This window comes from Trichosurus vulpecula, chromosome 7, assembly GCF_011100635.1.
Source record: "Trichosurus vulpecula isolate mTriVul1 chromosome 7, mTriVul1.pri, whole genome shotgun sequence".
Lineage (NCBI taxonomy): Eukaryota > Metazoa > Chordata > Mammalia > Diprotodontia > Phalangeridae > Trichosurus > Trichosurus vulpecula.
Genome location: NC_050579.1, coordinates 228,459,657 through 228,470,815, shown reverse-complemented (window position 1 = coordinate 228,470,815; position 11,159 = coordinate 228,459,657).

The following is an 11,159-nucleotide window of genomic DNA, read 5'->3' as shown; positions in this document are numbered from 1 at the left end:
CATTTGCCATTTTCTTCTCCACCTTCTCTTGCAGAAAAGAAACTGAGGCAAACAGGGTTAAGTGACTTTCCCAGGGTCACACAGCTAGTAAGTGTCTGATGCCACGTTTGAACTCAGGTTCCCCTACCTCCCGGCCCTGCACTCTCTCCACTTTACCACCTACCTGCCCCCCTTCTCTCCTTACATAACTTAATTTTCTATGAGTCAATATATCTGAGTAAGCAGAAGAATGGAATCCCAGAGCATTTCATTGTCTTTGCCAAAGTCGCTCATAGGCATCCTGAATTAGCCTTAACTCTGAAATTCCCTTATCTTATCTCAGTCTGGTGTCACTGGTTTCTATTTTTCATGTAAAACTTTGAGAACTTGCATAGAAAAAGTTAATGAAGGAACCCTATGTCATTTCAAAGGAGAAAGGCATCATAGAAGAGATGAGAAGCTATGAAGAGAGAGGTTGGAGGATATGGAAGGTACATTTTGTCAGTGCATTAGTTCCAAATAAAGTGTACCTCCCAAATTTGAGGACAAGTTTAGGAAACACCGATGGCTGAAGTTGGAAATAATAATAATCTTAGCTAGGATTTAGATGGTACATTAAGGTTTGCAAACTGCTTTAAAACTATTATCTTACTATTCGTTTTCCCATTTTGCGGATCAATAAATTGAGGCACGTGATGTTAAGTGAATGGCCCAGGGTTATATAGCTAGGATGCGTCTGAGATCAGATTTTTACTCAAGTCATCCCGACTCCTCCAAGTGCTTGGCCCCGTCCCTGGGTCATAGCGTTTCTCAGTTAGTTCAGCCATGTCCAACTTCCTGAGCACATTTGGAGCTTTCTTTTTAAAGATACTGAAGTGGTTTACCATTTCCTTCTCCAGCTCATTTTACCATAGAGGGAACTAAGGTAAATAGGGTGTAGTGACTTGCCCAGGGTCACACAGCTAGTATCTGAGGCCAGATTTGAACTCAGGAAGATGAGTCTTCCTGATTCCAGGTCCAGGGCTCTATCTGCTGTGCTGCCTAGCTCCCCTCACTGGTGCATAATAGCCACTTAATAAATGTTTTATTGATCGACTGACTCAAAATCCACTGTATCATCCTGGGGAACCTGTTGAACCTCTCCATGGACAAGGAATTCTCTAAAACTAAAGTCACAGAGCAGTTTAAATTAACAGATTAACCTCCATCTGCATTGGTGGTGGGAGCTTACTCAGGGGAAGTTTCCTATACCAGTAAAATCACAGGTAAAACCCTAACCCCTCTCTCCTTTCAGTCTCATTCCTCTCCCCCTCCTCGTATTTCCATCACTCAGCACAATGCCTGGCATATGGTAAGATTTCAGTACATGCTTGTTGAATTGTATTGAATTTTATGAATTCCATTTTCTTATCACCGGAAGCAAAGTAAAAGTGGTAACTAAAGTACAAGTTGATATTTCTCAACCAATAAACATTTATTAATTGCTTTCTCTTGGTTTATACTACGTGGAAGCCTTGGTGAGTTAGTGAGTAACCCTTCTGTAAGTCATTAAAAATACCTAGTTCTGAGCCTCAGTAAGTATGGATGGCATGCTAGAATTTTTCATGTTCATTTTTTTAATCATACTAAAGGTTTTTATGAGCTACAACAAAGGCAGGTCTCTGACATCAGAAGTAGATAACATTTGTGGCTTCAGCACAATTTTCAGAAGTAGAGTTAAACATGTGGGGGGATGTCCTGACTCCTGTTTAGTAAGCAAAAACAACAGGTGTCAAACAAAAGACGTCAGAAAATCAAAGCCAAGGGCAGCGGAAGCAGCCAGTTCAAACAAATCTTGAGATAGAAACCAGTATGCTTGCATAAGGGACCTTGGAGAGCCACAGAACTCAAATAATCCTTTCATTTGTACAAAAGAGCTTTTTTCAACTTATATTCTTCAAATGGAATTGCCCATTCGGTGACATCAAATTCTCTGAAGAAAGACTGAGTTCATAGTCCATATACATTAAGCATGATAGAATAACAGATCAAACAGTAGCTCTAAGGAAATAAAAGAAAATGAATCATGGAATTGTGCTATATACTGAATGTGTTGTACATTGAATTTCAACATTCCACCCAGGATAGGAAACCCCTTGTCACCTCATTGACTAAAGGTCATTCAACCCTTGTTTGAAAACTTCCAGTGATGGGTAAGTTACTCTCTTACAAAACAGTCTAATCCATTGTTGGACAGATAAAATTGCTAGAATGTTCTTTCTTACACTGAGTCAAAATCTCCCTCAAATAGTTTTCAGGTATGGTACTCGTTTTGCCCCATAGAACTATTCAGAATTTTTTTTCCTCTCCCATGTGATGGTTCTTCAAAAATTTGTCAAGAGCTCTCATGTTCACACAGGGTTTCCCTTCTCCAAACAAACATGGTATAGTGACATGATTCAGCCAGTTGCCCACAATGAACAATATATGGCCATCATAATTTGTATCAGGGGCTTTGCCCTGTCGATATGGTAGCACTGTTCAGGGGAAAAATGCTGAATTTGGAGCCAGAGGACCTGTTTCAATCCCTGCCTTTGCCACCTGTATGGCATGGGGCAGGTCGTTTAACCTCATTGCTTCTTGATTTCCTCATCTGAAAAAGGAGGGTGTGGGAATAGATAACCTCATTAATTAATATCTATTGGATGTAAAAACTTCCAACAACAATGGGTTATGGAGGACTGGGTGGTTTACTTGCAGTAAACAATGTTGTTTTCAGTCATATCCGCCTGAATATATAGTGACTTCATGACCCCATTTGGGGTTTACTTGGCAAAGATACTGGAGTGGATTGCCATTTCCTTCTCCAGATCATTTGACATATGAGGAGCTGAAGCAAACAGGGTTAAGTGACTTTCCCAGGGTTACACAGCCAGTAAGTGTCTGAGGCCAGACTTGAACTTAGGTCTTCCTGAGTCCAGGCCCAGCACTCTATCTACTGGGCCACCTTGCTGCCCACCCTTTTTGTAGTGCTTGACACCATATCTGGCACATAGCACTTAATAAATGCTCATTGACTGGCTGACTGAATAGCCTTCTAACTGGTCTCCTGGCCTTCAGTCTCTTCTCATTTCAATCCACACCCAGCTATCACAAGGAGTTTCCTAAAGTAGAAGTCTAACCAGTGAGTATCAGAGTCAGGATTTGAATCCAGGTCTTCCCATCTTCAAGACCCAGCCCTCCAACCATTAAGCTGCATTGCCTCTTGCTTGATTTATCCCAGTATACTTTTATCCATTACAATACTATCTGTTTTGCTTAATTTTTGAATCCAGAAAAAATGATTTAATCTGGCTATGGAAATCTACAAGCTATTTCTAATTCTTAATATTCAGATGATTTTAATAATATTATTACTAGGTTCAAGTGTGTGTTGGTAAATATTTAACAACATCTGGGGGCAGAGGGAGAGAGATCTATCCATGACACACTTTTCATATTTAATCTGCATTAATAACATTTAACATCATTAATATTTTCTCCATTACTTTCTTAATTCCATACAACCAACAAAACAATAAATCAAGCCCTGATTTGTAGCATTTGCCTATTTCCAAGGTGCAAACAATCGCATTGAAAATTTAACAATTGGCTCTCAGGAAGGCTCAGAACTAGCTCCAGCACATCCCTGACTTAGGTTCGAAGGTTCATTTTGCAGTTAGGTGGCACAGTGGATAGTGTCATAGGCCTAGAGTGGGAAAGACCCAAGTTCAAATCCAGCCTCAGATACTTGCTAGCTGGGTGAGCCTAGACAAGTCATTTAACCTTTATCTGCCTTACTTTCCTCATCTGTAAATTAGAGGTGATAGTAGCATTTACCTCCCAGGGCCATTGTGAGGATCAAGTGAGATAATAATTGTAAAGTACTCAGCAGAGTGCCTGGGAAATAGTAAGTGCTACCCAAATGTTAGCTAGTATTATTAATCCCAGGTTTTCTTATTTAACTCAAATTATACTTCCAGATGGTCTGAATATGAAGCTATACCTCCTTAAATATTTCCCAGGTAAACCATTATGTCACCAATGAGATAGATACCCACAGTGGCTGCTATGAATATGCAGGTGTATTCCCAGGTTTAAATCACAAGATATAACAGATTCTCTTCATTGAAGGTGAAAACAAAACATTTATTCAAACACCAGAAAGCCAAATCCACCATAGTAACCAAGCCTCCCCTCCATCAGGCCTCCCCACAAAAAAGCTTCCTTTGGCAAAATGCCCCTCTCTCATCCACACTAGTTGCTCCACTCTCTCTCTCTCCCTGTCTCTTCTCTCTCTCCCAGCTCCACCACATTCACACTTCCTGCTGTACCCATTCCTGCTCCAACCATTCAGCAAGATCCTCCCACCACAGGCTCCATGTGACCCAGGTTCATGTGACTCAGGCTTCCATGTGACTCTGGCTCAAAGCAGGTCACATGGTCCTATTAATGGATGGGAAAGATCTTCCCATTCCCATTAACAGAACGTTTGGCCCGAAGATCTTTCATGTCTATTACATAGGTCAAGGGAGTTTAGGGGTAACTGGTATCAACATAACTTTACAACAATACGACAGGGATAACACAAAATAAACACGTAAAACAATATCTTAGGGCAGGGGCTTGAGCACAAGCACTCCATCATTCTCCCCTCAAATGAATGGGACCCAAAATCCCTCGGGGTAAGGGGCGAACGTCTCTTCTTCTATAGCTATTTCCTGCTGAGATTGAACATAGAGCAGTCCCTGCCCCAAGAGGTCCCATTCAAGGGGTCAGTTCTTTATTTTTTTTTTTGCCAAGGAAAAAGACAAAGTTTATTAAGGATTCACCATAATGGGTTGTCTTAAGAAATCTTACCATTTGTGATGCTTGTTTTCACAAATGGGCCAGATTCAAGGGGGTCAGTTCTTTAGCCAGCATCTGGAGCTCGGTTGATGCCAGGTCAAGGGGTGACATGTCACAGTCTTGGATAGGGGGTAAATCCAGCTCAAGTAGTCAGTCATCTACAAGTAGAGGGCACTAAGCCTGCAGGAAACAAATTGAGCAAACAAGTTGAACAGACAAAAGCCAAAAATAATGAGACAATAACCAGAAGTAGGGTAGACATAGCATGAGCTGTGTTTCTGAAGTCCATAAACCCAGCATCATAGCCTTATTCATGGTAAAATATAAGAGTTAAGGGCACAATTTGGTAATCATCTTCTCCTGAATAAAAAACAGTTACGGTGTTATCTTTCTCATGTGCTATAATGTCCACAGTCTTTGGAACATCATCTGGCTTCTGTTTTACCCATACTTTAGCTCCCAATTTTATTCTATCAGTACAACCAAACCCTTCAGTTCCTCTGATAGTTATTTTGAAAAGAGGGTCAGTTTTCACAAGGGGTATGGTTTCACAAGGAATAATAATCACTTGAACTATTCTATCATTTTAAAAAAAATGTATAGGTTCTTCCCCTAAATTTTGGAATGCCACAATAATTTCTCCTAGATAATTAGAATCTATTACTCCAGCCAATACATGTATTTCTTGAGCTGCTAATCTTGATTTAGGTAATATCCATCCAAAATGATTTTTAGGGATTCTCATACATACTCCAGTAGAGATTTCTCTTATTTCTTTTCTATCCAACCAAAAGTCCTCTAAACAATGTAAATCATATCCTGCTGAACCAGGTCTTCTGGGATACAGTGCTGGGACATCTTGCCTCACAGTCCAATACTAAATATTTGAGATTTTGTGTGTTTGCTATTTTCTAATTTGCAGATTTGGGGTCATCATTCTGGCTAGAGGTGTACTTTCTCCCAATGATTTATTATTTAAATTACATAAAGCAGTAAACAAATGATCTTTCCAATGTTGATAAGAATTATTAGAACTTATCTTCCTTAACTATTCTTTCAATAATCCATTCATTCTTTCAATGGATAATATACAATATGACCTATGGATAATATGGAATAATTGTGGATAATTGAATAATATGGAATATGATATATCCATTCTATATTGTTTAATGTACAATTCTCTTCATTTCATTACCTTTGAAATTTGACCCATTGTCATTTTGAATCTGAATTGGGGTTCCGTAATACAGACTTATGATATCTAGAGTTTTACAGGTGTTTTTCTGGATTGCATTCTTATAGGGACAAGGCACTAGTACACCTGAATATGTGTCAACACAAGTACATATAAATTTGCATCCTTTATCTTGGGGTAAGGGTCCAATATAATCTATTTGCCAAATTTGGGCTGGGACTTTTTGCCTTCCTATCTCTCCAGTTACTACCCGAGGAACAATTCTTTCCTTTTCCAGTTGACATATATGACATTCCTCTGATACCTGTTTTAACAATGAGTGAGAAACACTAATACCTTGATCTTATGCCCACTGGTGTGTGGCCTGGACTCCTAAATGGCCAGTCGTTTGATGGACCCATTTCACTAGTATCAGATCATCAGTTGGCTTCAGAGTAGGAACAATATGTTGAGTAGCAATTTTTGCTAGACAATCAACATGTGCATCATATTTACAATCTGGTGTGGTGAGGGCCACGTGAGAATCTACATAAAAAACTGACAAATTAGTAACCAAAGACATGTCCCATATATCTTCCAAAAATTCTTTGCCCCAGACTTGTTTGCCATGAATTTCCCAATTTTGATTTTTCCACATGGGCATCCATGTAACTCATTAGCTACCACCCATGAATCAGTAAATATATCACACTGTCTTCCTTGTTCTGATAGTTTGATGTACTGCCATCAGTTCAGCATATTGACTGTTTCCACCTGTTCCAGTACTTTCCAAAGTCCGCCTAGTACATCCGTTATAGGCTACTGCTTTCCAATGTTTTTTTACGGCCCAAATATTTTTCTGTCCCATCAGTAAACCATGCATGTTTCTTTTGTTCTTCAGTTAATTCATCATATCCTTCATTCCATTTTACCGAGGACTGTACCAACTGTTGCTTTAGTTCAGGGGGTGTATCATTTCCCCTAGTATCTATGTTTGCTATAGATTCATGTAAAGCAGAAACTTCACTTTTGCCTGTTTTAGATCTGTTTTGAATGCACTATTTCCATTTAATTGTGCTAGCCTATTGTGCATGTCCAATTCTGTGGAAGCTGGGGTACTCATCACCCAGGTCATAATCGGGATTCCAGGCCTTAATATTACTTCATGGCCCAGAGTCAATTGTTCAGTTTCTACCAAAGCCCAATATACAGCTAAAAATGGGTTTTCAAAAGGGGTATATTGAACTCCATATGAAGGGAGTTTCTTAGTCCAACATTCTAAGGGTACATTTCAGCTTTGTTGTTTTTGCCATACACTCCAGTTTGCGTATTCATCCTGTACAGTCACTTGTAATTCCACCAGGCCACTTTGTATAGGCCATAAATCTAGAGCCAACTGTATAGCAGCCTTGGCTTCTTCAAAAGCTTTACTCCGTTCAAGTCCCCAGTCAAATTCATATTTCTTCCTTGTAACCTTATATAAGGGTTTCAAAATTTGTCCCAAATGCAGAATGTGATGCCTCCAATATCCAAATAATCCTATAATCCTTGAATCTTTGCAGGGTTAATTTCCCACCCTTTGCTTTTCATATGCTCAATTAAAAGCATCAAACTCTTCTCCACTTCTTTTACATTTTTTCCCTGTATCATAATATCATCTATATAGTGGGTAAGTTCTAATTCATCCAAATGTTCAGCCACAATCCTATGACAAATAGTAGGACTATGCAGATATCCTTGTGACAAGCAGGTGAAAGTATATTGTCTGCCCTGCCAAGTGAAAGCAAACTGGTCTGATTATTTAAAATCTTTTGGGATAGTAAAGAAAGCGTTGGATAAATCAATAACTGTGTACCAAGTCCCATCATATTTCTGGATCTTTTCTATTAATGTAACGGTATCTGTAAGAGCAGCATACAAGGGAGGAATCACCTTATTCCATTGTCTATAATCCACTGTCATTCTCCATGTTCCATATGACTTTTGGACTGGCTAGACAGGATTATTCCATCGAGTGGTTATAGGGACTAACACTCCTGCCTCAACATATTCCTTTATAATATTGGTAATTTCATCTTGCCCACCTGGCACATGATACTGATTTAAAGCAATTACTTCAGAAGGTTCAGGTAAAGTGATTGGATCCATTTTTATTTTATCCACTAAAACTGTATTGATTCCTATCTTCCTTACTGCAAATTGGTATCTCCCCTAAGGTAAATTTGAAGTCATACCTCTCAATATATCTATTACAATGATGTATTCAGGAATGGGTACAATTCTTAGATAATTTTCTTAGGTAATTTTCCAATTTTTATTGTTAGTTTAATTTGTGGGGCTGATATTTCAGCCCCTCCCGTTCCTGTAATGGTAATGAGAAGTCCATGTTTAAACATATCAGGGTTTCCAGATATAAGGGAAGCCTCTGCCCCAGTATCTATTAATGAGAAATGAGAAGGATGCGAGAAAACCATGAAAAACAAGTCAATGACTTGCTAAAGGAGACCCAAAAAAATACTGAAAAAAACATTGAAGAAAACAACACCTTAAAAAATAGACTAACTCAAATGGTAAAAGAGCTCCAAAAAGCCAATGAGGAGAAGAATGCCTTGAAAGGCAGAATTAGCCAAATGGAAAAGGAAGTCCAAAAGACCACTGAAGAAAATAGTACTTTAAAAATTAGATTGGAGCAAGTGGAAGCTAGTGACTTTATGAGAAATCAAGAGATTAAAAAACAGAACCAAAGGAATGAAAAAGTGGAAGACAATGTCAAATATCTCATTGGAAAAACCACTGACCTGGAAAATAGGTCCAGGAGAGATAATTTAAAAATTATTGGACTACCTGAAAGCCATGATCAAAAAAAGAGCCTAGATATCATCTGTCAAGAAATTATCAAGGAGAACTGCCCTGATACTCTAGAGCCAGAGGGAAAAATAGAAATTGAAAGAATGCACCAATCGCCTCCTCAAAAAGATCCCAGAAAGAAAACTCCTAGGAATATTGTTGTCAAATTCCAGAGCTCCCAGATCAAGGAGAAAATATTGCAAGCAGCCAGAAATAAACAATTTGAGTATTGTGGGAAAACAATTAGGATAACACAGGATCTAGCAGCTTCCACATTAAAGGATCGAAGGGCTTGGAATACGATATTCCAGAGGTCAATTGAGCTAGGATTAAGACCAAGAGTCACCTATCCAGCAAAACTGAGTATCATGCTCCAAGGCAAAATGTGGATTTTCAATAAAATAGAGGACTTTCAAGGTTTCTCGGTGAAAAGACCAGACCTGAATAGAAAATTTGACTTTCAAACACAAGAATCAAGAGAAGCATGAAAAGGTAAATAAGAAAGAGAAATCATAAGGGACTTACTAAAGTTGAACTGTTTTGTTTACATTGCTACATGGAAAGATGATGTGTATGATTCATGAGACCTCAGTATCAGAGTAGCTGAAACGAATATGCATATATATGTGTGCGTATGTGTATCTATATATATACATACATATATATGTATATATACATATATATGTGTATATATATACATATGTGTGAGTATGTATGTATATATGTAGGTGTATATATATATATTTTATATATAGACAGAGGGAACAGGGTGAATTGAATATGAAGGGATGATATCTAAAAAAATAAAATCAAATTAAGGGATAAGAGAGGAATATATTGAGAGAGGGAGATAGGGAGAGATAGAATGGGGTAAATTATCTGGCATAAAAGTGGCAAGAAAAAGTGGTTCTGTAGCAAGGGAAGAAGGGGCAGGTGAGGAGGAATGAGTAAATCTTGCTCTCATCAGATTTGACCTGAGGAGGGAATACCATACACACTCAATTCGGTATCATACCCCACAGGAAAGAAGGAAGAAGAAGATAAAAAAAGGGGGATGATAGAAGGGAGGGCAGAAAGGGGGAGGAGGTTATCAAAAACAAACACTTTCAAAAAGGGACAGGGTCAAGGGAGAAAATTCAATAAAGGGGGATAAATTAGGAAGGAACAAAACATAGTTAGTCTTTCACAACATGAGTATTGTGGAAGGGTTTTACATAATGATACACATGTGGCCCATGTTGAATTTCTTGCCTTCTTAGGGAGGGTGGGTGGGGAGGGAAGAGGGGAGAGAATTTGGAACTCAAAGTTTTAAAAACAAATGTTCAAAAACAAACAAAAAAAAGTTTTTGCATGAAACTAGGAAATAAGATACACAGGCAATGGGGCGAAGAAATTTATCTTGCCCTACAAGAGAAGAAAGGGGGATGGGATGGGAGGGGAGTGGGGTGACAGAAGGGAGGGCTGAATGGGGAATGGGGCAACCAGAATATACACCATCTTGGAGTGGGGGGGGAGTGTAGAAATGGGAAGAAAATTTGTAATTCGAACTCTTGTGAAAATCAATGCTGAAAATTAAATATATTAAATAAATTAAATTTAAATTAAAAAAAGAAAGTATCAATTAATGTTTCCTGAGGTTGTTAAACATTTACTAGCCCACCCATGGTACCAGATAGTGATAATGCTGCATTAGGCCTTTGATCATTCCCTATCTCTGATTCCTTATCATGGCATGGAAGTGACACAGGTCTCTTGGATACCATGCCATGGTTGCACAATTTCTGGAAGGTTCTACAGAACTTGAACAGTGTGGAATACTGGTAGAGGGATGGACCTTGTGTCTATGTTCCATAAACTAGCCTCGCTAATTTGAAGGTGTTCATTAGCAAGGTGGCTACAGGGTGATAGATTTTTCATCCTTACCAATTCTCAAGAACCATCTATCTATCAAGAAGCATTTACAATCAAGAAGCACTAAATATGAACCAGGGACTGTGCCAAGTCTTGGAGAGCCAAAGACAAAGTAATAATAGTCCCTGTTCTCAAAAAACTGACTTCCTAATGGAGAAATGACTTACATCATAAATAGAGTAGATGAATGACAGATGATCTTTGAGGGGAAGGCACTAGCAGCTGGTAAGACCAGGACAGGTATCCTGGAAGAGACCTAAAGGAAGCCAGGTATTCCAAGAGTCAGAGGCTGGGAGGAAAACCATTCAAAGTTTGGTGAACAGCCAGGACAAAAGCCTGGAGATGGGAGGTAGGAGTGACATGTGTAAACACAGAAAGT